The sequence below is a fragment of the Puma concolor genome, chromosome B3 (genome assembly GCF_028749965.1).
Source record: "Puma concolor isolate L17-30 chromosome B3, mPumCon1.1.hap2, whole genome shotgun sequence".
NCBI lineage: Eukaryota > Metazoa > Chordata > Mammalia > Carnivora > Felidae > Puma > Puma concolor.
The window spans coordinates 110,634,441-110,661,027 of NC_141672.1; the positions used below are offsets into that span (position 1 = coordinate 110,634,441).

Consider the following 26,587-nt stretch of genomic DNA (forward strand, 5'->3'; position numbering starts at 1 on the left):
TTGGTTGCTTCCAGCCTAATCACAACCATCTGTCTGCCGGGCTCGGTGGCTCGCCCTCCTCCTGTCCTCGCTGGCACGCTTTCCCTGGGCGTCTGTAACAATCGGGAGCCGCACTCGAAAGTTTCCTTGTCAGGGTAGAGTGGCTTTTGCCAAGAGCTCCTTCTTTGATGCAGAAAATATATCCTGAAGGTACTTTGTCAGATGTTTTTATATTAAACATTCTCCCTCCGTGCCCCTTGGCCGCCAAGGGAAGCAGAGATACATCACTTTTCCAGTTGCCCTTTGTGGAAAGAATTCCTGCTGTTTATGGGCCCTTTCCCCTCGCCACCCCTGGCAGGGCCGGGCACCCCTCGGCCAGAGAGGGGAAGGCCTTGGGGGGTGGCACCCCTGCAAAGCAGGGGTGCCCTGGCCTGAGGGAGGGACACTACCCTTACCCTGTGGTAGAAGCTTCTGGTTTGGGAAAAACAGAGGTCTCATGTCTGGAGCAGACATCAAAGCCACTGCCCCAGACTGCAAGGTGAATCATTGCCAGGACTTTAATTGATCTTTAAAAAGAGAGGTAGGAGCTCAGAGATAGGAGCCTGGAAACCATTTTAATCACTCCGAGTTGTCCAGGGTTGTGCCAGCACGGGACAGAGCTGGGAGAAACTGGGCTGTTAGGCCTTCTGTGCCAGGTGGGGGAGAAGGTGGGGAGGCGGGCTCCGGCACCCAGCCTAGAATGGGGGGTGTGGACAGCGAGGGGCAGAGTGCACCTTCTGGCTCTGTCCCCCTCCTCTCGGGCTGAATGGGCTGAAATATGGCACCAGAGGCACCTCTGGAGACAGGCTGGCTGCATCTGCCCATCAAGATGTGTGTGCCCCTGGAAGTCCCAGGCTATGTCTCTCCCCACCCCTCTGCCTGTCTCTGCTCCCCTCCCTGGGTCCTCTCATCCTCTGCCTTATATCCGACACTGAGGGGATATGCTCCCCAGGTGCCCTGTGGGCTCCCAGCCTTGCACTCGGCAGCTGTGTGGTCTTCTGCAAACCACACATTCTCTCTGGGCCTCGGGTCCTGCCCTGTTGGGCTGAGGGATGGGGGGAACGGGTCATGGGTCATTCCCACCTGCCGCCACAGCTGCAGGAGAAGAGAGGACACTTTACAAAACAAGGACTCCAGGCTGCTCTCAGGGGGCAGATGCTGGGAATGGGGTTTGGGAGGCAGGGCCTGGGTCTTCCCCACCTAGTGCCCAGCTCAGGGCCCAGAGTGCGGTAGATACTGGCATGGTGTCTGTGATTCACAGAAGGCCCCCTCGCCCCCCCTCCAGAGGGCTTAAAACAGAACAGCTTTCACAGGGATGCCATGCCCTCTCCACACCCCTGTACTCTCTCAGCTCATGTGGTGTGTCTCAGGCTCAAGGAAACCCTGGTATGGACTGGGGGAGCCCTGCCTCTGGAGCCTCCATTGCTGTTTGACCAGAGAGAGGAACCAAGAATGGCAGAGAGGGCCCATCTCCTCCTACCTGGCTGCCCAGCTGTGTCTTAGCTGCCTGCCCTCTTCCTCACAGGACAAAGGCCAGAGAGAGCCCCAAGGGCTTCTTTGGAGTCTAACAGTAGTGCTGAACCTGGCCTGGGGGCCAGGAGACCCGGGTCCCAGTTCTGGCTTTGTCCCACCTGTCTTGGTCTCAAACTGCTTCCATTCAGCCTCTCCCTCTGTAAAATGGGCCAGTAGGTCTAACCCATTGGTTCTCAGTTCTCTTTGCACATTAGACTTCCCTCTTCCCTGAAGAGTTTTTAAAAAGCTCAGACCCCATTCCGGAAATGCTTGGGGAGGGACTGGGCATCAGGATTTTTAAAAATTCCCCAGGCGATTCTAATATGCAGCCAGGGCTAAGAACTCAGATCTGGCCATCTCCTCCTCAAGGCGGAGCCTTTCCTATAGCGGGGGTCCCCAGCCTGTGCTTGATCACTTCTGGGGATTGGGTGCACATGGCATCTCAAAACTGCCTTAAAACAGGTGTCATAACTTCCAGTTTTCAAGGGAGAAAACTGAGTGTGGGAGGTGGTTAGACTTGACTTGCTCAAAGCCACTCAGCTAAAGGTGAGCATCTGATCAGCAACTCCGTGAGGTTGGTGTAGTTTTCATCTTTTGCAGCGAGGTGGGTTGTCCGATGGCTCAAGAAAGTCGCTGCCCTCCTTGTTGCCCGGACGCCTCCCTGGATCTAAATAGCCTTACCAAAAAGTGCAATGAGACAGTCAGCTCTGCCCAGGCCTGCTTCTGGACCTTGAGGTATGGTGTGGAGTGAGGCGTATAGATGACGGGATGCTCAGGGACCCAGCAGGGCAGGGGCAGAAAGCCCAGGCTTGGAGGTCAGACAGACCTCCCTCTTGCAGCCTTACTTCACTTCTGACAAGTGGGTTTGGCAACATCTCATGGATGCCCTGGAGATGCCATACGTATGGTGCCTGGTGTGCATTTGATTTTCTGTGAATGTGAGGAAGTGAATTGGTGACTAAGTATTAGCATGCTGGGTGGGATTGCATGAAGGAGAAGGTACCCAAGGCAGGGCCTTCTCCGGAAACTTAGAATCTAATTAGAAAGATTGGGGGGAAAAATCACTTCCTAGAGAAGCAGGGTAAATGCTGTTTCCCAAGGAAAGAGTGTGGGCTGGGGGACAGCAGCTACCCAGGGAGGCTGCAGGGGATGCGGGGAGCAGAGCTGGGGCCAAGGTCAGATGGAGGGTTTCACCAGGCCACAGGGGAAAGGGCACCCCAGGCCCTGGGAGCTGCTGGGCAAAGGCAAGGCGATGTGAAGATGCTTCTCTGAGAATGGGCATAATCCTGGCAGGGCAGAAGGAAGTGAGGTCCATGGGAAGGCCTTGAATGCCACTTCAGGGACGGCCGGACTTTGCTCTGTGGTGGGTGCCCCAGAAATACTTTTGACTGATGGACGGATCAACCGTATCCTTAGAGGATGGGTTTGTATGGCTCAAGAGTGTAGGGTTTTGTTTGTTTAATGTAATCTTTTTATTGCTGTGTACTATGTGTGTAGAAAAAGCACACATATCCCAAGTGAACGGTTTTTCCAAACTGAGCGTATTTGTTATTTGTGTTACTGTTGCCCCGATCAAGAAACATAATGTGACCTCAAAAGCTCTCTCTCGCGTGCGTTTCCCACCGCCTCCCGCCCCCCTCTCTGCATGGGTAGCTGAGCTCTGTTCTGACTTGGAATACCGGAGGCTAGTTTTCCTGTTTCTGAAGCTGGCACAAATGGAAAACCTATACCATGGGCTCTTCTCTTTTTCTTTCCTTTTCTTTTTTTTTTAAATGGAGATACGGTTGACATGCAATATTGTATTCGTTTTAGGTGTACAGCATAATGATTTGACATATGTACAGATTACAAAACTATTGCTGCCTAAGTTCAGTAAACGTCCGTAACCACATAGTGACATTTTGTCTTTTCTCGTGATGGTTACTTTTAAGGTCTATTCCCTTAGCAACTCTCAAATGTACAAGATAGCCCTGTTAACAGTAGTCACCCCGTTACACATCACACCCCCAGGAATGTTTATCTCGTGACTGGAATTTTATTCTCTTTGACCACCAGTCACCCATTTCCTCCACCAGTCCCGTGGGCTCTCTAATGCCGCAGAATGTTCAGGAGGCTCACCTGTCCTGTTGTGAACACCTGTGAGCACTCACTCACTGCTGGAGAGGATTCCATGGGTACCCACCATGGTTCCCCTAGGCTAACGTACCCATCTGACTACTGATGGCCACTTGGGCACAGCTCCCAGTTGGGGGCTCCTACCTGTGAGGTGACAGTAAGTATTCTTGGATAGGCCTTTCTGTGGACGTAAGGACATCTAGCCGGGAGTTGAGTCGCTGGGCCGCGCATTAAATGTGTGGTCAGCTTTATTCCAGGCCCTGCCAGGCTCTTGTCCTGAGACCACGGTGTTCAGTCAGAAATGCTTCTGGGATGAACTCTTGGTTCATCCCACCCATTTTGCAGATGAGACCGGAGGAGGGCAGTGCCCGTCCTTGGCCCCACGGCTCCCAAGTGGTCACCCAGCCCGCCTCCCCGCTTTACCCCCGAGGTAGGATTTTAGCCCCATGTCCTTTCCGAAGGCCCTGGGCAGTGCACGCTGGGAAAAACAAAAAGGAGAAAAGAGCGAAAGGAAACCAAACATTGGAAAAGAAGTGTGTTTCCAATAAACTGGGCCTTTCACCGGTAGCCAAACTATTACATTCCTGTACCCTGGGAGCAGCCGACCGGGTTTGCCGCTCTGGGCTGTAAATCTTGCTGGGCGTTGGGTTGGGACTCTCGCGTCGCTCCCGGGGACACACAGACAGGCAGTGTCCTTCGGGGCCTTGGATCCGAGGACGCCGGGGTGACATGTGGTTGTTTGGGCGGGCTGGCTCTGCCCCAGTGGGGCCCCTGACAACAGGGCAGCCTGGCCCTTCTGAGGGAGCAGTGTGTGAGTTACCGTAAGAGATTTTCTCTGCCCGCCCGCCCCCTCCCTTTCTTGGGTGCTTTGATGGGTTTGAGGTGTTTATAGGCTTGATTCATGACCGAGTTACCAGGGTTTTCCACGGAAATAACTTATTAAAGGGGCCGTGCACACAGCGACATTGAAGTCTGGAGAGGGGCGCGCATCAAAGGCGGCCCTGGAGAGCCAGGCAGTTTCACTGGCCGCTGCTCAGACGCGGCCCAGGAGGGGCGGGAGGGGGCGGGCCTGGGCTGCAGGAAAAACACTTGGGCTTAAGAAAACACTCCCCAGACAAACCCAAATTCAGGTCCACGGAAAAAAAAAAAAAAAAAGAGGAGAAAGTGAAAGCCTAGCATTCGGGGCCAGCCCTCAGCCGGACCCTCCTGCCCAGATGCGGGGACACATGTGGGTACCCGGCTGACGCATGGTGCCCGGACGTTCTGCTGTCATGCCTGCACCTCCCCTTGGCCCAAAGCTGTTGCTTAGAAGGCAGTGCCTAGGCTGCGGGCTGCCCGCTGCTTTTTGCCAGGGATGGGTGGGGGAGACGTTAGGGGTGGAGGGATTTTTTGGTTCGCCCCTTCCTGAGAGCTCCTTTCCTTTGATTGAATTACATCTGGTTTGTCTTTTGAGGCCGACTAGAAGCCTTCCTTTTCCAGGAAGCCTTCAGGGATTGGGCAGCCCATAGCGGCTTCTCTTTGCTCCCCCAACTTTCATTGGTTTTCCCTTGCAGTGAGTTGACTTTGCTTTGAGTTTAACTCCTGTCCCCAACCAGACTATGAATGCCTTCTGGGCAGGACCTGGGTCTGCCTCTGTCCCTCAGGGATGTAACCGGGAAACTGGTGGTGCTGCTGCCTGGCATAGCCCACCTCGTGCAGGAAGACATGGTTTGGAGTCATTCCCTGACACTCAGTCCTGGCTCTTGCACAAAAATAACAATTGCAGTAGAAGTAGTACTAATAATGGCCAAAATTTGAGGACAAAACATGTGGCAGACACTGCACATGTTTCTTGCTCCTTAACCCCTTTCAGGTAAGGTGGGTTCTATTACTATGTATCCCAGTTTATTTTACTTCACTGGGGAGAAGTAATTAGCCCAGGGGCAACACGTGGATTAGTGGCAGAGGTGGGGTTTGAACCCAGAGCTGCCTGACTCCAGAGCTTGTGTCCTTGGACAAGGCACTACACCCCTCTGGGCTGCAACCTCATTCTGTCGGTGAGTTCACAGACTGGTCGGAGAAGCAAGACAGGCCCTCGTGAGGCTGCATAGGATTTGTTGTTGGCTTTGGTTTATTAAGGTACGCTCTGTATACGGTAAAACTTCATGGAAGTGTACTGTGAATTTTGACAGTTATGTAACTACTGTCACACGGTTAAGATAGAACATTTCCATCACTCCAAAAAGTTCCTTGGTGTCCCCTTGTGGCCAGCCCTTACCCCACCCCCAGCTGCTGGAAACCCCTGATCTGATTTCTCTCTCTGTAGTTTTGCCTTTTCCAGAATATTCTACAAATTTAATAATACGGCGAGTAGCCTTTTATACCTTTTCCTTTAACCCAGAAAAATGCTCTGAGATTCATCCACGTTGCCTCATGGATGGATGGACATTTGGGTTATTTCCAGTGTTTTTGTCTATAAACATGTGTGTTCAGGGTTTTGTGTGAACATAAGCTTTTAGTGAACATGGGTAAATACCCAGGAGTAGGATTACTGGGTGTATATTTAAAGGAGTATTTGCTACACTGTTTTCCTAAGTGGTTGTACCTTTTTGCCATCTCACTAGCAGGGTATGAATGTTTCAGTTCCTCTGTGTCCTCACCGGTGCTTTGAATGCTCAGTTGATTTTTGTGTGAGTTATTCTGATAGAAGTGTAAGTGGTATTCCGCTGCCGTATTAATTCACATTTTTCTAATGACTAATGATGTTGAACATCTTTCCATGTACTTTATTTAAAAAGTTTTTTTTTTAATGTGTGTTTGTTTTTGAGAGAGAGAGGGAGACAGAGCGTGAGGGGGGAGGGGCAGAGAGAGAGGGAGACACAGAATCTGAAGCAGGCTCCAGGCTCTGGACCGTCAGCATAGAGCCTGATGCAGGGCTCGAATTCACGGGCTGTGAGATCATTACCTGAGCCGAAGTTGGACGGCCAACCGACTGAGCCACCCAGGCGCCCCTCATGTATTTATTTTCAATCTTTATATCTTTGGTGAAGTGTCTGTTCAGACGTTTGAACATTTTTTTCTATCGGCTTGATTGCTTTCTTATTGAGTTTTCAGAGTTCTTTATATATTCTGCTATCAGAATATATAAGATAGGTGTTTTGTAAGTATTTTCTCCTAGTCTGTGGCTTATCTTTCATTTCATAATGGTGGCTTTTGAAGAACAGAAGTTTTTCATTGTTCTGAAGTCCAGTTTATTAATCGTTTCTTTTCATGCTTTTTGTGTTGTATAAAGAACTCTGCCAAACCTGAGGTCACAAAGATTTTCTCCTCTGTTTTCTTCTAGAAGCTTTACGGTTTTAGGTTTTATATTTACGTTTATAATCTATGTCAAGTTAATTTTTATATAAGGTGTGAGATAAGAATCTGTGTTCTTTTGAGGTGTGAGATAAGAATCTGTGTGTGTGTGTGTGTGTGTGTGTGTGTGTGTGTGTGTGTGTGTAAATCCGTTTGTTCTCTTTGTATTTGTTGAAAAGACTACACTTTCTCTTTTGAGTTATGTTGGCCCCTTTGTCAAAAATCAGTTGATCTTATGTGTGTTCCCTTTCTGGACCCTGTTGTGTTTCATTGTCTACTTGTCTTTCCTTTCACCAAAATCACACTGTCTTGATTACTGTGGCTTCATAGTAAGTTTTGAAATCGGGTAGCATGAGTCCTCTTGACTTCATTCTTTTTCCGGGTCGTTTTGTCTAAGCTTTCACATTTTTATATTAATTCACATTTTTATATTAATTGTACAATCAGCTGTTGATTTCTACAAAAAGGCCTGCTGGGATTTTGGTTGGGATTGCATTGAATCTGTAAATCAGTTTGAGCCGAATCGACATCTTGACAATGTTGAGCCTTCCTATCAATGTATATGGTATACTTCTCCATATATTTAGGTCTTTGATTTCTCTTCATCAGAGAATACAGATCTTGTACGTTACTGTTAAATTTTTACCCATGTAGTTCACATTTCTTGGCGCTGTTGTAAATTGTAAAACATTTTCCAGTTACTACTAATACATAGAAAGACAGTTTTTTTTTATTTTTTATTTTAATGCTTGTTTGTTTCTGAGAGGGAGTGAGAGCCAGCACACGAGGGAAGGGCAGAGAGAGAGGGAGACAGACAATCTGAGGCAGGCTTTGTGCCGACAGCAGAGCGTCCGATATGGGGCTCGAACTCACGAACAAACAAGATCAAAACGTGAGCCGAAGTCAGATGCTTAACCGACTGCGCCACCCAGGCACCCTGACAATTAGTTTTTAAATAGTGATTACGTAAGCATAGGATTTTAATGGCTTGGGTGCTTGGTATTGGGTGTTATGTTTCAGAGGAAGAGTTGCAGAATGGAGATTTTTGTTTTTCTTGTTGGACTCTCAAGGATATCACCTCTGCCCCATGACATTCCCTAAGATGGTCAAGTGTGAATGTCTTCTACTGAGACAGATGTGGCATCTTGGGTGAGTTGCCTCAGCCTTTGGGTGTCAGTTTCCTGCCTGTGAAGCGGAAAGCAGTGGACAGAACTGGATCAGATGACCCGGTGAGGGCTCTTCTAGCCCGGAGTTTGATGTTCACACAGGCCGCAGGGTGGGAGCTTCAGAAGGGCCCTGCGTCCTGGTCTTAAGGAACCCTCTCCTTATTTCACAGAACAGAGAGGGGAGGGCATTTGCCCCGGGTCGCACAGTGGCTGACAGTGAAGAGAAGACAGGTCTCTTGTTCCCCAGTCCAGCCCCTCACCCCTGATTCGATGGGGAAAGACAGCCCAGCGGGAGGTGACTCCACAGCTGGGAGGGAGAGACTGGGGAGGCGGCCATCGGTGCTGGCAGCCACGAGGCTGGCTGCCGGGAGCTGTGACCCTCAGAAGTGGCCAGTTCACGTTTGGGCTGTTTTCAAAGTATAAAAGCACCGTGCTTGGAAATGCGGGTTTTGGCTGACCTCACCCCGAGTGTGGAGTTTAAAGGCCTTTGTAACTCTTTGGTTTGGAACCGGGTCTGGGCATGGCTGGGGAAAACACTGGAACCCATTAGTGCGCGTTCCAATTGCTCTGCCTCTGGGAGAGGGAAGCAGCCTCCTCTCCCCTTAGTCACCGCAGACAGCCCAGGAACCTGAAGGGTACGAGCAGGGAGGAGAGGGCAGGGGAGAGGAGGTGAGTCCTCGGCCACAGAGGCCCCAGCCTGGCCTTTGGTTGATGGTGCCAGGAGCAGCCCAGCATTTCATGCCTATTTGCTTTGGTTTTCATGGCACCTCTCTGAGTTACCCCATTTCACAGATAAGAAACTGAGGCTCAGAGAGGTTTCACTTCCTTGCCAGAGCCACACAGGGAGCAAGTGAAGGAGATTTGACTGGAACCCGAGTTTTCTCTGAAGTCAGAAGCTGGTGGGATGGGGACAAGCTGCCGATGGGCACAGGGTTTCCGTTGGGGTGAGAAGAATGTCCTGGAATTAGATAGTGATGGTGGCCGCACATCGTTGTGTGTGTACTCAGTGTCACTGAACTGTATGTTTAAAAATGGCTAAATGGTTAATGTCATATCACGTGTGTTTTACCACAATTAAAAAAAAAAGCTGGTGTGCCCTTTTGCCCGTCAGTACTGCCTCCCTCCACAGCAGGCTCCTTGGCATGGGGGAGTATGGGCCGTGGCACCTGGCCCTCCTGGTCGGTGGAGCTGCCCAGGGTCCAGGCAGAAGGGCAGGCAGGGGCTTTGGCCAACGGATAGCCATAGCCAGGTTGGCTTTTGCTCGCCATTCCCCTCTTTAAGGATAGAGAGAAACTTAGACCCTGGCAGCATCCCCAAGAGGATGCTGGGACACTGTCCCAGAGCTCTTGATCCACACAAAAGAGGTGGGACCTCGGGTGACCATGGCCTGCTGGCCACCAAAGCCATGCCATAGTCCAGGGCTGGGCTGGAGCCAGAGTGGCTGCCCTGGTGCCCGCCCGGTTGGCCTCTGGTCTCTGTCCCTTGGTACTGCTGGACGTGAAGACTCTTCCCCCACCAGAGCCTTCCCCTTTGGGAGGGAAATCAGGGAAGGAAGTCAAAACCTAATTGCCCGTATTTTTTAGAGATGCATAATGAAGGATGCGGGGGGAAATGAAATGAGGGACTTCAGCCGAAACAAACAAGCAAATAACTAAATAAAAGGGACGTAAATGAAGCAATCTTGATAATTGTTGAATCTGAGTGAGCGTTAGCTCAGGTTGGGTTCTCAGAAGCAGAACCCAAGGTGGGGATGTGAACAGACACGGCTTACCCGGGGGCGCGTTCTCAGGAGAAGGGGGGTGAGGGAGGCGGGATGGGGCAGCGAGGATGTGGTCTCAGCTGGAGTCCAGCCTCAGCCTGACCCTTCGGGGAGCTCTCCCCGGAGCAGGAATTGCAACTCAGAGCTGGTCACATCTCACACCGGGAGGCAAGGGATTAGCCTTTGTTCCCTGTCAGTTAGTCACTGGCTGTCAGCGTATGCATGTGTGTACACACACACACACACACACACACACACACACACACACACACACACAGGTTGGGGGGGGGGCTATAAATGCCTGACCAGGACGATTCTCCCAATAAGGGGCATCTGTGAGCCATTAGCAGCCCCGACGTCCCAGTAGCCGGGCATAGAGGGGACTTGGGTGGGGTATGTAACAGCACCCCCTACATGGATATATGGGAGTCTCTTGTTACTATTTCTTCTACTTTTGGTGTCTGGTTGAACACTTCCTTAATGAGAAACAAGACATCTCTGCTGAAACAGGGTTCTGAGAAGGAAGGAAGAAAAAGGGAACTCCCGCCCCTTGAGTGCTGGCTTTGTGCAAAAGCACCTCACCGTCCTCTTTCACCTGGGTTCTTTCCCTGACACGAATGGGGTATTTGAGACTCAGAGAAGTTAAGAAACCAGTCCTAGGTCTACAGTTGCCAGATTCAGCCAATACAGGATATCCAGTTATATTTGAATTTCAGATGAACGGCAGCAACGGATTTTATTTTTATTATTTTTTTAATGTTTATTATTTTTGAGAGAGAGAGAGAGAGAGAGAGAGAGAGAGACAGAGAGCAAGCAGGGAAGGGGCAGAGAGAGAGAGAGGGAGGCACAGAATCTGAAGTAGGCTCCAGGCTCTGAGCCGTCAGCACAGAACCCAGTGTGGGGCTCGAACTCACAGACTGTGAGATCATGACCTGAGCCGTAGTCGGCCGCCCAACCAACTGAGCCACCCAGGTGCCCCAGCAACAACAGATCTTAGTATAAGTATGTCCCCCATAGTTTTTGGGGCAAACGTTATACTGAAAAGTTATTTGGTGTGTACTTGAAATTCACATTCTCACTGGGCGTCTTGCCTTTGACCTGAGAGCCCTGTCTAGGCCACGTATCTTTTTTTTTTTTTTTTTTTTTTTTTTTTTTTAAATTTTTTTTTCAACGATTATTTATTTTTGGGACAGAGAGAGACAGAGCATGAACGGGGGACGGGCAGAGAGAGAGAGGGAGACACAGAATCGAAAACAGGCTCCAGGCTCTGAGCCATCAGCCCAGAGCCCGACGCGGGGCTCGAACTCCCGGACCGCGAGATCGTGACCTGGCTGAAGTCGGACGCTTAACCGACTGCGCCACCCAGGCGCCCCAGGCCACGTATCTTATAAGGGGTGGAGCTAAGAGTTACACTCCAGTGGGCTGATGCTAAAGCTTATGTTTTTCAGCCCTGTCGGGTTTAGCACTAACAAAAGGCTTTTGGAGGCAGTATCTTGCCAGGGCCTCATATGGCCTGATAGCAGAGCCCATTGGAATCACGTGGTCAGCTTTGAAAAATTCTGATGCCTGGGCCCCGCTCCAGACCAATGCAGTCAGTCTCTTTTGGACACCTCCACCTCCAGAACTTTTTTAAAGCACCACCGGTGAATGAATCTAGCATGCAGTCAGGGCCAAGAATCACTGGCCAGGGCCCCCAGCTCTCCATGTTCACGAACGTGGAAAGGAATATACCAGAGACCAAGAGGGGGCCCGCTGGTGCCCGGAAAATACCCCAGAGTCCCTGCGCCGTTTCTTGGGCCCAGGAATGTGTTTGGGAGAGGCAGGGAGCCCGGCCCTGTTTGTTCGTCATCTTCCCTAATTCAGCATCCTCCCACGGCCCGATGCCACCAGCAGGCGGAAGTGCAGCCTGGCACACAGGCCCTGCCCCAAACTGCCGGCACGCTGGGCTCTCTCATGGCCCCCTAGCTTTGCTGTTCCCTCTACTTGGAATGCCCTGCCGGTCTGTTTTTGTCCACCTGGCCCGCTCCTCCTGTTCTTTCCAAAGGGCCAGCTCACAGGTCACCTCCTCTCTGGAGCCTGCCCCGGCCCCCACAGCAGAGACGGTCACCCCCATCCTCCAGCAACTCGTGGCAAAGACTCCGCGATGGCAGTTCGCTCCTTTGCGGGGATGAGCAAGGCGTCTGCTTGCTCCGCTCGCTGCCGGCTTGGTATTGGTCTGTGTCTGATGGTGGCTCTTGGCACCGCAAGGCCTTTGGTAAATGGGTATGGAATTAGAGGGAGAAGGAAGGATTTGGTTGAGGGAGTGGGGTCCCGTCTTCCCACGCCATCGTCCCCAGAAAGGTCCCCTCTTTCCTGCTGCTCCTCTTTTTGGCTAACACTTAAGATCATTTGCCTGGAGCCTAGGCCCCGTGCAGCCCAAAGGTAAATAGGTTTATAATGACTTGAGGGAAAAAAAGAAGCAAGTGAGCCAGGAAGTCGGGCATTGCCAGCTGTGGGCCTGGGGAGGTGGAAAAAGGCCCCTGTGGCAAGCCCTGAGCCTTGGAGCTGGGCCTCAGTGGCCTGGGCTGAGCCTCTGCTTCCCAGAAATCCTCTGGATAAACACGGAAGGAAGTGAGGGGTGCAGTCTCCCCCCCCCCCCGCTTTGAAACGGGCCGTGGCCCAGAAGGAGGCTGAGTGGCTGGGGAAGGGGGGGCGGCCAGGACCCCACTTCGGAGAGGCCTAGGACGCCTGCTCTTCTGGTGTTAAAAGAATGACTTAAAAAAAAACTGTGGTAAAATACACATAACACAAAACTTACCGTTTTAACCATTTTTGGGTATATAGTTCAGCGCCATCAAGTGCATTCACATTGTTGTGCAACCATCACCACCTTCCCTCCGCAGAACTCTCTTCTTCTTGCAAAGGGAGGATGGATGCCTTTTTCAAGCCTCGTATTAGATTCTGTTGAAAATACAACTGAGGGGCTATTTGTACATCACTGGCTGGGGGCATGGATAAATAAAGCAGCCCCCTGCCCTTAGGGAGTTCTCATTTTCGTCCATCAGCTAGGTCCAAGGAGCCGGGGAGGGTTAGAGAGATTGGCGAGGACACAGCTGAACTTGGGCAGCAGGGGGACCTGGCCGGTGTCAGGCTCCAAGCAGGGCACCGGGTGATGGGACACAGGCCACTCGTATAAATATATCTGTTTGTGTAATCCCCGTGAAAATTGGCGGGTGGTGGTGCACGGAACGAGTATCACGATAAGCCAGGCAGTTCAGAAATAGAAACACACCTGCCCATTACACAGCCACCTTGCTCAGCTTCCTCTCTGGCCTTGAGCGTCTTGTCTCGTATGGGTGTTTTCACACCATTGTGGTGCGGTGGCAGAGAAGGTAACATTTTCTTTGCTGTCTTCCTCAAGTAACGTCGTATTAGAATCGCTTTTTCATGTTGCACCCCCACGCTTCCAGGTGTTTCCCAACAGCCCTGCCTTGCCCAGGGAGCGGTTCTGCCGTTAACCCTGCTAGGGGGTGAGGTGGGTGTGGGGCTTTGGCTGCATGTGGGGCCGGAGGACAGGTAATGTCCCCTGATAAGGGGCTGAAATGTGGAAGGAGCAGGCCCTTCCTTTTGAGCAGGGTCATGGATGGTGGCTGCCGGGCACGTTTATGTGGCATCTCTGAGGCCATGCAGGTGCGTCCCCGGGCACCCCTCTTGTGGTCCTGTGTCACCTGTGGGGAGCTAAGACTCTCACTTGGCTACAGATGGAACCCAAGTGTGGGTCACTCAACCTGGCGGCCTTGAGGACCCTAGAGGTGGCCCGTGAACGTCTGGCATTGGGTGTCCATCTTCCTAGGGCCTCAGATTGCCCCTTGCAGGGCCTCCTGCAGAGCGAGCCTCACCCAGACTGTCTGGTGGACCTCACGGAGGCAGGTGGGGCTGTGCAGGGACGCCAGTGTTCGGGGCCTCGAGGGCCCTTGGTGAGGGAGGGGGCCGGGGAAGGCTGCCAGCGGCGGCATTTTGGTTAGCTTAAAACACACCTCGTGGCTTTTGTTTTCCAGAGAAACATATGGCCCATTATGGAAAATTTGGAAAGTGTAGAAAAGTGCAAAGAGATGCAGAGAAGGGACCACAGTCCTACCCTCCAGAGATAACCACTGTTAACATTTGGCTTGTTCTGTTTAAATTGTTTTTTTCTGTTAGAAAATACAATTTTGTATCCTGCCTCTCCCCCTTAGCATTATATAAATATTTTCCCGTGTCATTAACTCTTCGTAAACATTGTTTTTCACGGCTGCGTTTTATTCCAGCCTAGGGTTCCACCAGCGCTGACTTAGCAGCTGGTAAGTCGGACACCTGGCCCCCCCACAGGTGGGAAGATGAGCCCCAGCTGTGAGGAGGGCCCTGCCCGTGGGGGTGGGTGCTGTGGCTCTTGTTCCTTGCGTTCTCTCTCTGGCCACTCCTCCGGGCTGCGTTGCTCCCTGCCCGGGCCTGGCCCCAGGGAGGTGGACGTCCTGCGTGGGTGGCATTAATCACCGTCTCCTTTGAGCTCCAGAAGCCCTGGGCAGGGATGGTGTGGCTCTTCCAGGAAGCCTTCTCTGGTCTCCCCAGCCTGAGGTGGCAAGTTTGCGCTTCTCCCTGAACTCCCAGTAAGCAGGAGCCTTTGCACACACTGCCCCGATTGTGTGGGTTTACAGGGTGAGCGTCGCCCCTGCCATACTCGGCCTCTTCTTGCCTCGCAGAGCACTGGCTTTAGGGCATGCCTTGCCATTCCCTGACTGTGTGACTTTGGGCCAGTTCCATAACCTCTCTGAGTTCTTGCTTGGATTCCTTGTCTGCAAAGCGGGCGTGATATCGCCCTGTTTGCTTGGGTGTTGTGTAAATGAAAAGAGATCATGTATCCCAGGTGCCTGGCACTGTCCGAGGGAACACGGTGGGTGCCTGGGAAGGGGTGAGGGTTATTCTGAGTGTGAACGGCAAGATTATACTGTCGTGTCGTCTCCCCTAGTCACCCGCGGGGATGAGCGGCTCTGTGGGGAATGGCTGACCTGAACTGCATTTGACTTAGCTAGAGTTGAATGAACTATCTTTGCTCCCTTTTTCTTCTGCCCACACTTTGGTTGGGGAAACTGAGGCCACCCTGAAGTTCCGCCTACACTCCGTGACTCTTGGCAGATCTCTTGAGGGTGGCTTAGGAAAGGTCTGTGGGGATTCAGGAACACACTGGATACATCAGTTGGTGAGCCAGGGAAATTAGCAGTAACGAGCTCATTTCGATAGCAATGAGCTGAGTCTCCCTCCAGCTGCCAGACATTTATGAGGCTGGCTGGGTGCCGGCGGCCGGAGGCCTCCAGTGGCCCTCATCCCTCTGCCTTCCGGCTGGAAATAATTCGTATTTAAAAAATAACAATAATAAAAAAAAAATCTCCATCTCCTCTGGCTTTCTGAGTCCTTCAGGCCCAGGTGGGGAGGTGGTGGATGTCTTTGCTCTGTGAACTCTGTGTGGAGCAGTCGGACAGGAAAGGTCCCCCAGCTTCCCCTCCCTCATCTGCCAAAAGGTCCGGCCGCTGCACCCTTTTGAGCAGACTTGCCAGGGGACTTTGCCTCGCAGGGCCCCTCTGCAGCAGACCCCGCTCTTGGCGAGGGGAGGGTGGTTAGGATTTCAGTAGGACCCTGCAACAGCTTTGGGTCTTTTTTCCTGCTCAGGGCCTCAGTTTCCCCATTTGTAAAGTGAAGGAAGAGATAGGCGGCACGCTGTTTAAGTTTCAGACCCAGAATTCTATGGAAAATGGGGGTCCTGGGGTTGAGAGTTTCCAGTCCTGTCCGGGAACCAGAATTACCTGCGGCATGTGTTAGATGCAGCTTCCCAGGCCTGCTGAGTCAGAATCTCCAGGGTAGGGCCCAGCAGTGTACATTTCTGGGGCAATTTTTAAAACTGATACTAAATTCAAGTAACCTAACACACAATTCACCATGTTGAAGCGTGCCATTCATTGGTTCTTGGTATATTTTCAGTGTTAGGCAACATCGCCACTGTGGAAGGGAATGTACATTTTGCATAAGTGCCCCAAGAGATGCTGATGCCACCCATCCCTCTGGGGACCTCTGCCAGCGAGTGTCCCTGAGGTGTTGATTCGGACCCTTGGGTACCAGGCAGTGAGGCCGCTCCTTGCTCTAGTTTCCTGCGGAAGGAATCCGGTGTCCGGGATCTCTGAAGTGAGATGAGGGGTATCCTGGAAGAGAAGGCCAGGTTGCGGGAGAGGGGGTCCTGTTTCCCCACAACTTTGGAGGGGAGCGGAGGCTCCTCCCCCATCACTGTCCAGGGCACCCCATACCTTACAAGCCAGTGAGCGCTCACTCACTCGGATCTGATGACCCTTTAAACTCCCAGCTTGGGATTCTGAGGGTGGCCTGGGCTGCTTTGGGCTCACAGCCAGGATGTTTGCCCAGTGGTGGCCCACGAGGCTCCTTCCACCCCCAGGGACACACTTCTCCTCTTTCTCAGCCCACCTCTGCAGGTGTCAGCATCCCTTTACCGCCCTGACCATGCACCCCAGCTCCAGGCACTAGGGGCTGAGGCATTGGTCCTTGTGAACCATGCATGCCACATCCTCTGTGAATTCTCCTCCAAGCAGTTTGGGGCATTTGGGAACTTCACCCCCGAGCAGACAGGCCTTTGAGAGGGCCCCAGAGTCTGGGGCGGGGGGGGGGGGGGGGGGAGGGGCAAGTGACCGTAATACCCACCTTGTCAGTGAAGGGGACAAGTTCTCTCCCTGTGTGCCCTCAGCTTCCTGTCCATAGCCGGAAGCGTCTGCCCTGAGGGTGTGTCTGGCAGACTTGGGCAGGCCACGCCCCCTCAGGCAGTGAGACCCTGCACAAGGTCCTCTGCGGCCCTGTTATTTGTGGCCTTGAGGCTCCCTGGGGTGTCCAGCCGAGACAGTAATTGGTATTCCCAAGAATGGGACTCAGCCCATAGCACTCTTGCTCGTTGACCCTTCCTCTGGGAAAGGGGTGGTTGGATGGCTCTGTGTCCCCTGCCTGATGCAGCTCCTGGCTCTCAGGGTCACCATTGGTATTTCTGACCCTGTCCACAGTCAGCACCTCCTCCTGAGCCCCCAGCCTTACTTAAGGAAGCCCCGTGGATCAGTAGACACGGCTTTTGCCTCTGACTGACCGCTGGGCTCTTTGGCCCGAGACCTGGCTTTGCTTCTGGGCTTGGGTGCTTTTACTGAGTTCTTGCCTAAATCGTCTGCTCTGAAATTCTTTTCTTGGGAGTTCTGGCGGGTCTGGCAGTCCCGAGTGGCTGCCCCTCCGTGGTTAGCATGTAGTGGGCCACGCTCCTGTGTGACCTTTCCCTCAGTGCGCCTCAGTTTCTACATAGGACGTAACTGTTCCTTTCTAGCCCTGCCCTGCCATGAGTCACCCCTGCCCTGGATGTGGCAGCTACCCAGGGAAGGCTGAGTGAATGGATGGATGCACTCGCCAGCCAGAGACCCTGCCGTGCCTTATTCCTGTGGGATTCTGAGAGTCCCCTGCAGTTTGCAGTGAGAACGTAGCAGCTGAGAGTTCACTTTCTTAGAACGGTTGGTGGCTCTGTAGTGGGGCAGTTTTTTCCAAGGTCCCACCCAACGCCCCACTCCCAGCCAAGCCCACAAGGTTGACTTGGGTGGCATTCTCTTGGGGTGGCTGATGGTAGGGCTTGGATGGTGAGCAGAGGCTTCTGGGCTGGCACGGAGTCAGTTTCTGCATCTGACAGTGGGTATCTACCTGCAAGGGCTTTTGTGAGTGTGAAACGAGATGATGTTGCTACCACCTGAGCAGATACTGTCTTCCTAGCCATCCATGTCACCGGTGTCCTTGTTAAGCAGATGAGCGAAGAGGAGGCTCCCAAAGATGTCCAGTGGCTTGGTCATACAGCTGGTTAGTGAAGGGACCAGGCACAAGTTCTGCCCGATGCAAAGCACATCCTCTTTCTTGCCTTTTTTTTTTTTTAAAGTAACACGTAATTAACGCAGAACGTTTAGAAAACAAGAAAAGCACAAAGGAAAAACAAATTACCCTTAACTCTACCACCCTGAAAGGAAATTATTACTATTCTTTAATTAGCTTGGAATATTATTTTTCTTGTGGTTCTCTTTCTTAACAAAAATACGGGGCAGCGGAAATCTGCCAGGTACGTATTTATCGCCAAATGAGAGGAAGATAGCTACACAGACTATATCTAGCTGTACATCTAGCAACATTGAGAACATTTCGTTAGTTCAGCAAATATTCTGTGTGATTAAAAAACATTTTTTTTAATGTTTATTTGTTTTTGAGAGACAGAGAGCTAGCAAGCATAAGCCAGGGAAGGGCAGAGAGAGAGGGAGACACAATCCGAAGCAGGCTGCAGGCTCTCAGCTGTCAGCACAGAGCCCGATGTGGGGCTCGAACTCATGAACCGTGAGATCATGACCTGAGCCGAGGTTGGATGCTTAACTAATTAAGCCACCCAGATGCCCCTCCCCCTTAAATAATTTTTTTAAATGTTTATTTACTTATTCTGTGTGATTTTTAATGGGTGCTTAATATTCCAGCTCATGGATGTGCTGTATTTTCTCACCAATACCCCGGGCCTAGACATGTAGGTTGTTGCTGCATTGTTTCTTTTTTTTTTTTTTCTTCTAACTATCATAAATACTGCAGCTTGGTGAGCATCCTTTTGCATATATCTTTATGTGCATCGCTGGTTACTTCCTTAGGATAATTCCTAGAAGTGGGACTGCTAGGTCAAAGGCCACACACATTTAAGGTCAGCATGCCCTCCGGAAAGGCCGTATCCGTTTTCTCCCCCAGCAGCCGTGGAAGAGAGGGCCCGGATCTTGTAACTCACAACCTTTTGCTATTTCCAAACTGTGAGCCCAGAAAGAGTTGGAAAAAAAAAAAAAAAAAAAAAAAAAAACCCACTGCGCTGGGAGCAACTTCCTGCCAGAGGAAGGGAGGCATTTGGTAAATAGTCCACTCCCAGTTTTTGAGTGGATGCTCTGCGGCCTGCCTTCAGGCCAGGCCACTTGGGAACATACAGAAAAGCGGAGACCCGGTCCGGGTCCCATCCACCGGGATGGGAAAGATGATGACCACCTGAAAGGCCACAGGAGCGAACCCCAGGACGGAGGACAAGTTCCTGCTAAGGGCAGGGCCATGGCCGCCTGGGCCACCTCCATCCCTAGCATCTGGTTCAGTGCTCGGAAGGACTAGGCGTGTGGTGAATATTTGTCAAATAACAAAAAGCAGCTTGTTACCAACAGAAGCTGCTGTGAGCTCTTTGAAGTAGCATTTGAGTCTTGTTCACAGCTGGCTGCACCCCGAGCCTAGAACAGTGTCCGTTCCCCATAAATACTTTCTGGGCGAATGAAGGCTTCATGGGACAAACAACTGCAAGAAAAGGATGAAGGGGCGGTCCACATTCCGGAAGAAAATGAAATGAGCCGCTCACACCCCCCTGCCTCCCTTTGTCGGTGCTGGAGAGCACTGGCTGGGAGTCTGGGTGCTGGTTTTGTGCCCCTGCTGCTGTGTGACTAGGGGAGTTGCCCCACTGTCTGAGACTTAGTTTTCTTAAGGGATTGGACTTTGTTCTCAGGGCCCCCTCTGGCTCTCAGGCCAAGAATCTGAGTGTCTGTGGACAGGATGGAAGGCCAGACTTTAGCCCCATACATTCAGTAAGATGGGGGCCCCACAGGTGACCCCTGGCCCAAGAGCAGCTGCTGTCCAAGCCTGGTCCTTGCCACTGCCCCCCATCGCCAGCCCTCAGCAGGGCTCTCTCAGGTGGCTGGTGGCTGTCCCCGAAGGAGGGGATATGGAAATGAGGGGATCCAGCCGTTCCCCAGCCTCGTCCTTCTGTTTTGAATAAGGTTGTAGATTGTTTGTTTGACAGAGGAGAGGCCCCAGCTAAACATCCTGCTTTTAAAGTCCTGAGCGCCAGCCGCTCCACCCCCCACCCAGGAGGCTCCTCTGGCAGCCCCAGGGCTGGCATCCCTCTGCCTCTTAGCTTGACTCCCCCACTGCTACCCTACCCAACTCCCATCCTGGACCCCACGATAAAACTGCTCTTGGTGGCCCCTTCTGCCTTCTGTTCCCCTCCACTTCATTCCCTACACTTCCCCTCTGCTTAGGCTAAGAGAAGCTCTTCCTACTGGAGGAAGGCTCTTTTACTTGGGCAAAGTGCTTTGCCATCTTGGACTTGAAGCCTCAAGATCTGAGTGCTGAGTCCATTTCATTGGTGAGGACACTAAGTGCCAGAAAAGCGAAATTTCTTGCTCAGAGTCCATGGTGCAGCAGTGGCCAAGCACAGGACAGAGAATCAGCCTGGGGAAAGCTGGGGCTCCAGCCCAGCCTCTGCCTCCAGCTGGCTGGGTGACCTTGGACAAGTCCCATTCCCTCTCTGGGCCTCAGCTTGCTCATCCACAGAGTGAGTGGGTGCGTGGTACATGATCTCTTGAGCTCCTTTCCACCTCTGCTGCTCTGTCTCGAGGTGAGGATCATGCGGCATCAGGTGGGAGGCCCCTTGCAGCGTCCCTGGGCCCGGTGGCACCCCACCCCTCCCTTGCGCCCCACTTCCTGCAGCCAGTTTGGAGCCAGAGACAAAGGCCTGCCCTGGGTGGAAGGTGCGGCCAGTGGGGATGTGTGCTGGTGCCTGGCTGGCGGGTCCTGATAAGAGGCCGGGGCTCCCCGTGAATCAGCGGGAGGTGCTGCGAGCGAGGGAGGGGAAGATGGGGTGCCCTGGCGCCTGTCTCACCAGCCTCTGCCCACCTGCTCAGGGACCTCCCCCAGCCCCCTCGCCCAGTGAGAGGTTTCATGGCAAATGCTGGACCCGCAGAGAGAAAGGGACACAGCAGCTGTGCAGCTTTGGTGACGCCTGTGCTATTACGTGTTGGCAAGGCTGGGGGCCTTCTGGCCCCAGCAAACCTGACATTCAAAAGGCCACGTGATCCTGGGGTTCTCTCCTGGCTCGTGGGACAATGTGTAGGATGGGACGTGTGTGCTTTCTGGAAGTTAAAGTTCACCCTTCCCGGCGACCTGTTTGTTCCACATCCTCAAGGACCCTGACTTCACCCTATTGTTCGTGCTGCTGACACAGAGGTTCCGAGCTCCTCTCTGAGTCTGCACTGGGATGGGGGGTTCCCGCTGGTGGCAGTGGGGGGCTGGGGGTTGGGATCCGCGCGTGCCTGCTTGTGAAAAGGGATCCACTCATTCAGGGAAGATGTCGTGTCGGGACACCCACGGGCTGCCCAGGGAGGCTGAGATAGCTACCGCCTGGGCTTTTGTGTCTTGAGTTTTGTCAAACTGAGGCCCAGCCATTTCTGGCTGTGGCTGACTTCCTGCCCTTGGTGGTTATGGTGATGAAACTGCTCAGGTGGCCCGTCAAGGATGGGCTTCAGTCTCACAGTAGCCGATGGAGGACGTGCCGGGGGGCCTTGCCTCCAGACGTGAACCATTATGATGACCCCACTGGTGAATCCAGTGTCTCCTCACTGAGGATTCATGAGACAGTTGAGTCAGAGTTAAGTGTAAAGAATTGGATTCCTTGGAGTCGGCGGGGCGATCCCAGAATTTGAAGGCCCTGGCTCTGAAGGGGTTAATCTTGTTTCATAAATAAGGGAAGAGTATAGTCAAGCTACTTTCTGGGAGATGCAAATGCATTTGGACGTTTGGTACGTCAGTTACTGTTTTGACAGTAATAATACGCAAAATTCCTCTGGCCTGATTTTTAGTTTACAGAGAACAATTCAATGACCCAATTGATCTTCTACAAGAGCATCCGGCCAGGAAGACAAAATTCTTAGCTCCACTCAGCAAGTGGGGCGACTGAGGCTTGGCAGAGGGTACATGGTTTGCTGAGGTCGTACAGCCAGCCAGTGGGGTGTGGGTGGGCCTTGGGCCTCTGGTTTCCAAGGCCTGGCCCCTTGCTGCCACACCTGTCCTTCACAGAGAGCCTCATCAGCCCCCTTGGTTAGCAGGAAGCTCTGACCAGACTCCTTAGCAACCCTGTGGAGAGCCCAGCCTGCCCATCCCAGCTGGTCTTTGAGGGTCCCTGGGGTATTGCCCAGCGGGTGGAGGGACTTCAGGGCCAGGGGGCTGGAGATGCGGTTTACAGAGCCCACTGGGCCACTGGCAACCTCCCCATCTGTCTACTAGCATTGCTTTTTCACCTGAAGATTATTCACAGAAGGTTCTTAATTCCACGTGCCCCTGGTTTCCCCCTTAGTCATATATACTTGTTAAAAAGTTGAAAAGTGAGTGGCGTAAATGTGATAGAGGTTGAACAAAACACCCCACCTTGCAATGGCAGGGCAAGTGCAGGTGACCTGAGGATCATCAGACGGGGGTGGGGTGGGGGTGGTTATCCCTGGTGGTCACTTCTGCTCCAGCCACCATTTCCTCAGAGGGTTGACTGCAGCCATCTGTCACCATTTTCACCCCAGCAGACACGGCCTGAAGTTTTCCCCAAGAGCCTTTTGGATTCCCCCCTCACGTTTGCCCCAGCATTAGGCTGCGTTTGGAGGGCACACACAGCCACCCCCATATCCTAACTTGCTCCACTGCATCCAGACCCCTCCCCAAATCATGAATCCTGCCTGGGCTCCATAAATCACCCTAAGAGCACATTCCTTGGGGGATTTGTAAAATAATCAAAATATTTGGGGAAAAGACCTTAAGATTACTTATGGCTATTAGTGGGATCCATATATGTTGGCACCAAGCATAGCTTAATTGAAAAAATATGTGTGCTCGGTGATTTCTTTCTTTCCTTTGTTTTTTTATTTTTTTATTTTTTTATAAGGAGTAAGCCCAGAGAGAAGGGTGGTTAGGGAAAAAAAAACCAGGGAGGAATTGAATATCAAAAGGGTTTGTGTCGAGGAGCTGTTTACAGAATTGTGGAAAATATAATGCTAAATGGAAAGTAAGCCCTGCCTATATAGTCCGGGATTATTAATAGAACTGAATTACCACGCACATAATGAACCTTTTAAGAGACCTGGGACAGCTTTCCCCGTTGCAAAACTAGTTTCCTTCGAATAGCACCATTCACGCCGCTAAGGGCATTGGGTTACAACAATAAATAAAAATGAACAGTGCCCTGAGAAATTGAAGGAATGCACAAATGCTTCAGTGATTTAGGATGAGAAAACACTACTTAAAACATTTAATTGAAACGCGTACTTTCATCTTTAAAACATGAGCGTTTGAACTGCCACCTGAATCTTTCTCTTCGCTTCATTAGATTGCCAGGCTCCTGGGGGGGGGGGAGGGGTTGAGCTCCTGTCCCTCCCCAGGTTTTTCCCCTTCTGCTCTGCGTCCAACTCATTTTTTTTTTGCCCAAGATCATCAGGAAAAGGAGGCTGGACAGGGAGTTTCCTTGCAAAGCTGTAGAGAGAGGCCTGTTAGGAGACAGGCTTTTCCAAATGCCATGACTCGGTGTTAGCTTTGGAAGCCTGGGTCAGTCACCGCCCCTCCCTGAGACTCAGTTTCTCCTCTATTAAAGGAGGGGCTTGGATTGGAGCCTCTGGATCTTTGTCACAGGACACAAGCCTGGTGCCAAGGTTCCCCATGTGCCAGTGTACCTTCCTGGTTAAAAATGATTGGAGTAGGAGGACCTGGAGGCCTTCCTGGGTCTAGGTAACCGGAGGGCAGGGACACAGCGACCACTGGGTGTCTCCTGTGGCTGGGCTGTGTGCTTAGTGCTTGCTACAAGTTGCCTCCTTGAATCCCTGGGTCTAGGGACTTCATGATTCTAATCCCAGGAGGTGCCCTGGGCTGATACCTGCCGAAGGAGGTATGCCATGACCCTGGGTCGAGTCTGTGTGTATACACAGTGGTTCCAAGTTGCCTGGACAGTGGAGCGGGCAAGCTCCACTGAGATTGGGCTCAGCATCTAAGAGAGAAAGGGAAGATCATGAGTCTGCAGCACATGTTTCAAACTTGGCTAGGTGCTGTCCTTTGAGGTTAATGTGTACAAATGAGAAGCATGCATAAGCTCTCCCTTGAATGCTCACTGCACCCGGGGCTGCGGGTATTTCCTCAAAGATTAACCAGAGGCCCTTACTGAGTGCCTGCCACATCTGGGGCACGCTATGAGCTGTGGTGGGGGACACAGAGAGGCTCTGCTCAACCCTGTCCCTGAGAAGCTTCTTGTAGTCTGTGTTCACAATAAGACAGGAGAGCCGTGTGACCTTGGGCAAATCATCTCTCAGTAAGACTCCTAACATTTATCTAGACACCTGGGAAACCACTTGGTATGAAATACCTATTTTATTGTGAGTATCTTCATGAACTGTTTATGTCTTATCTCCCAGCTAGAGTGGGGGTTCCTCAGGACAAGGATGAATGTTCCATGTGGCCATTGACTGGTCAGTTGAATGAGTCATTTCACGTTCATTTCGTTCTATTTATGGGCACCACTCAGGAGCCTGGCCTGTGCCTGGTCCAGGGGTGCAGAGCAGAGAAGACACAGCCCCTGTTCTCGTGGTCCTTTTTGTCTGTGTAGGAGCTTCGGCTTGGAAACGGCTAGTGCAAGCTACGATTTGGTGCCGGGGCAAGGTTTTCTTAACTTGGCTCTTTCCAGAAGCAGACCCTGAGACAAAAATTCGATTGCATAGTTCATTGGAGCAAGGGGTTGACCCAGGAAACAGCAGTGGGAGAGTGGGCAGGGGCAGGGGAGAAGGCCAGTGCATGGAGCATTAGGAAGCCAGGTATGTCTGTGGGCACTCGGAGCTGAATCCCGTTGGGAACTCGGCAGGCAGTATCCAGCTCACCTCAGCGTGTGATTCCCCCCCCCCCCCCCCCGCCGCCCCCGAGGGGCGAGAGAGCTGGGGCATGAATCCTCCAGTCCCGAGGCAGTCATTTCTAGCACTTCCCAGCAGTCAGGCAGAGCAGGCCCCCAGGGTCTAGGGAGTGTCTTTGGACAGAAGCAAAGCCATGCACTGACTCAGTGAGGGCTGAGGGCATATGGGCCGAGCCCCAACAGAAGTTCAGCTCATTCAATCAGTGTTTATTGAGCACAGGCTATGTGGTGGCATATGAGATGGGGTCTGTCACTGCCTTTCACGAGAGGACACTGAAGTTCTTAGAAACTAAGGTTGAAACCAGGTCTCCCAAGGCCCTGGGCCACACTGCCTTCCTGACCTGACAGCTGTGTGTCAAGGTCAAAGCAGATTGCAAAGCCAGCCTGGGGGCGGGGGAGAAGGGGAAGGTCTACCAGGTGGGGATGGGCCGGCCATATTCTCTGGCTGCGACATTCACCTGTCTAGGCAGGTGGCTGCACCAAGATACTTAGCATGTTCAGGGTCTCCTGCACTAAACTCGAGCTCCTGATTTGTGCACTCTGTATCTTCAGTGCCTAGTCCACGCTGGTCATGGAGCGGGAGAGCAGTGCTGGAGGGGCTTTGGCCGCCAGCCAGCCCAAAGCTTTGTTTTGGTGAGAAGAGGAAACGGTCCCAGAGACACCAGTGACTTCCCCCAAGTCACACAGTGACTTATTGACAACAAGAAGTGCAGCCAGGCCCTGGATGGCCAGCTTGCTTTTCTTCCTACTCCTTCTGTAGGAAGCTGCTATGTAAAGTATGTTTTATTATAGTTGATCATAAACAATAAAAATTTCTTACATTTAATGGTGCCTTTTTTTTTTTTTTTTTTTTGGTGCCTTTTTTAAAAAGCAGTTTACAACCCAGCTTTTCACTTGCTCCTTAGGAAAACTTGAGGGGCAAACCAGCTGTGCCCATTTTCAAGCTGGAGTCATTGAGGCCCAGGAAGCTTGCCTGGGTCTTAGGACCTCCACGGCAGTGATCTGTCTGCCACACACAGGACTGGAGTGGGTTACGTTGGCCGGGGTCGTTGCCAGAAGCCTTTTCTGGGAGGTGCCCTCCTGCTTTGGGACAGACCACAGACATTGTTACATAGAGGGTTCTGGGGGGAAAGCCCTGGGCCAGTGCTCAGAACACGGGGGATCAAGGCTGCTGCTGGCCCCGGCTTGTGGTGTCACTACCGGGAGTCACATCACCTCTGTGCTTTGAGTTCTTTCCCTAGGATAGATGGCCTCCCATCACTCCCTTTTCTCTGCCGTGGTTCTAGCTTCTTCTCACAAAATGCTCACAGTTAGTGGAAACAGATACCTAGTTAAAAATTGCATACAGAAGTCTGTAATAAAGACCTGAACAGATTGCTGTGGGATCCCAGCCGGGATTGCCTAGGCGAGTGTGGGAGGGCTTCATGGAAGAGGTGACGTTTAGCCCTGGGCAAGGGGCAAGTGAGGAGCAGTCCAGGGAAAAGGTACAGGGAGAGGACAGTTGCATTTGCCAAACATGTAGCACATGTGCTGTGCATGGCATATGTTGTCTTACAGAATTCCCTACAACAGAAAACCCTGGGAAGTGTGTTCAATTATTCCCGTCTTGCAGATGAGGTCAGTGGGCCCCAGAGAGGGGAGATAGCTGGTGTCCACAGTCTCACAGACCAGGTTCTAAAGCCCCCTTGTCTCCTTCGTACCTCTCCTCAGCCTACCAGGCCACTGCCACAAAGGCCCCGGGGCCTGATCAGACTTCCTGGCACTTTTAGGATCTGAGATCTACAAGAGGTGCTGGGGCTGCTTGCGGTCCTCTAAGAGGGCATGCCCACGGTGGGAAGGGATGGTTGCAGTGCCCACCTCGGTACCAGCCACCTCGTCCCCCAGCCT

At 52.2% G+C, this 26,587-nt stretch overlaps 1 protein-coding gene and 1 long non-coding RNA gene across 2 annotated transcripts in view; both read left to right on the forward strand.

The window, feature by feature from the left end:
* The window catches only part of SMAD6 (SMAD family member 6), a 77,662-nt gene that overhangs the window by 22,454 nt on the left and 28,621 nt on the right, over window positions 1-26,587 (forward strand). The gene's annotated exons all lie outside the window — the stretch shown is intronic.
* Window positions 7,203-25,385, forward strand: LOC147580279 (uncharacterized). The gene is made up of 3 exons (XR_015252728.1): window positions 7,203-11,018; window positions 11,279-24,173; window positions 25,253-25,385. It is a non-coding gene; the product is annotated as an uncharacterized LOC147580279 (long non-coding RNA).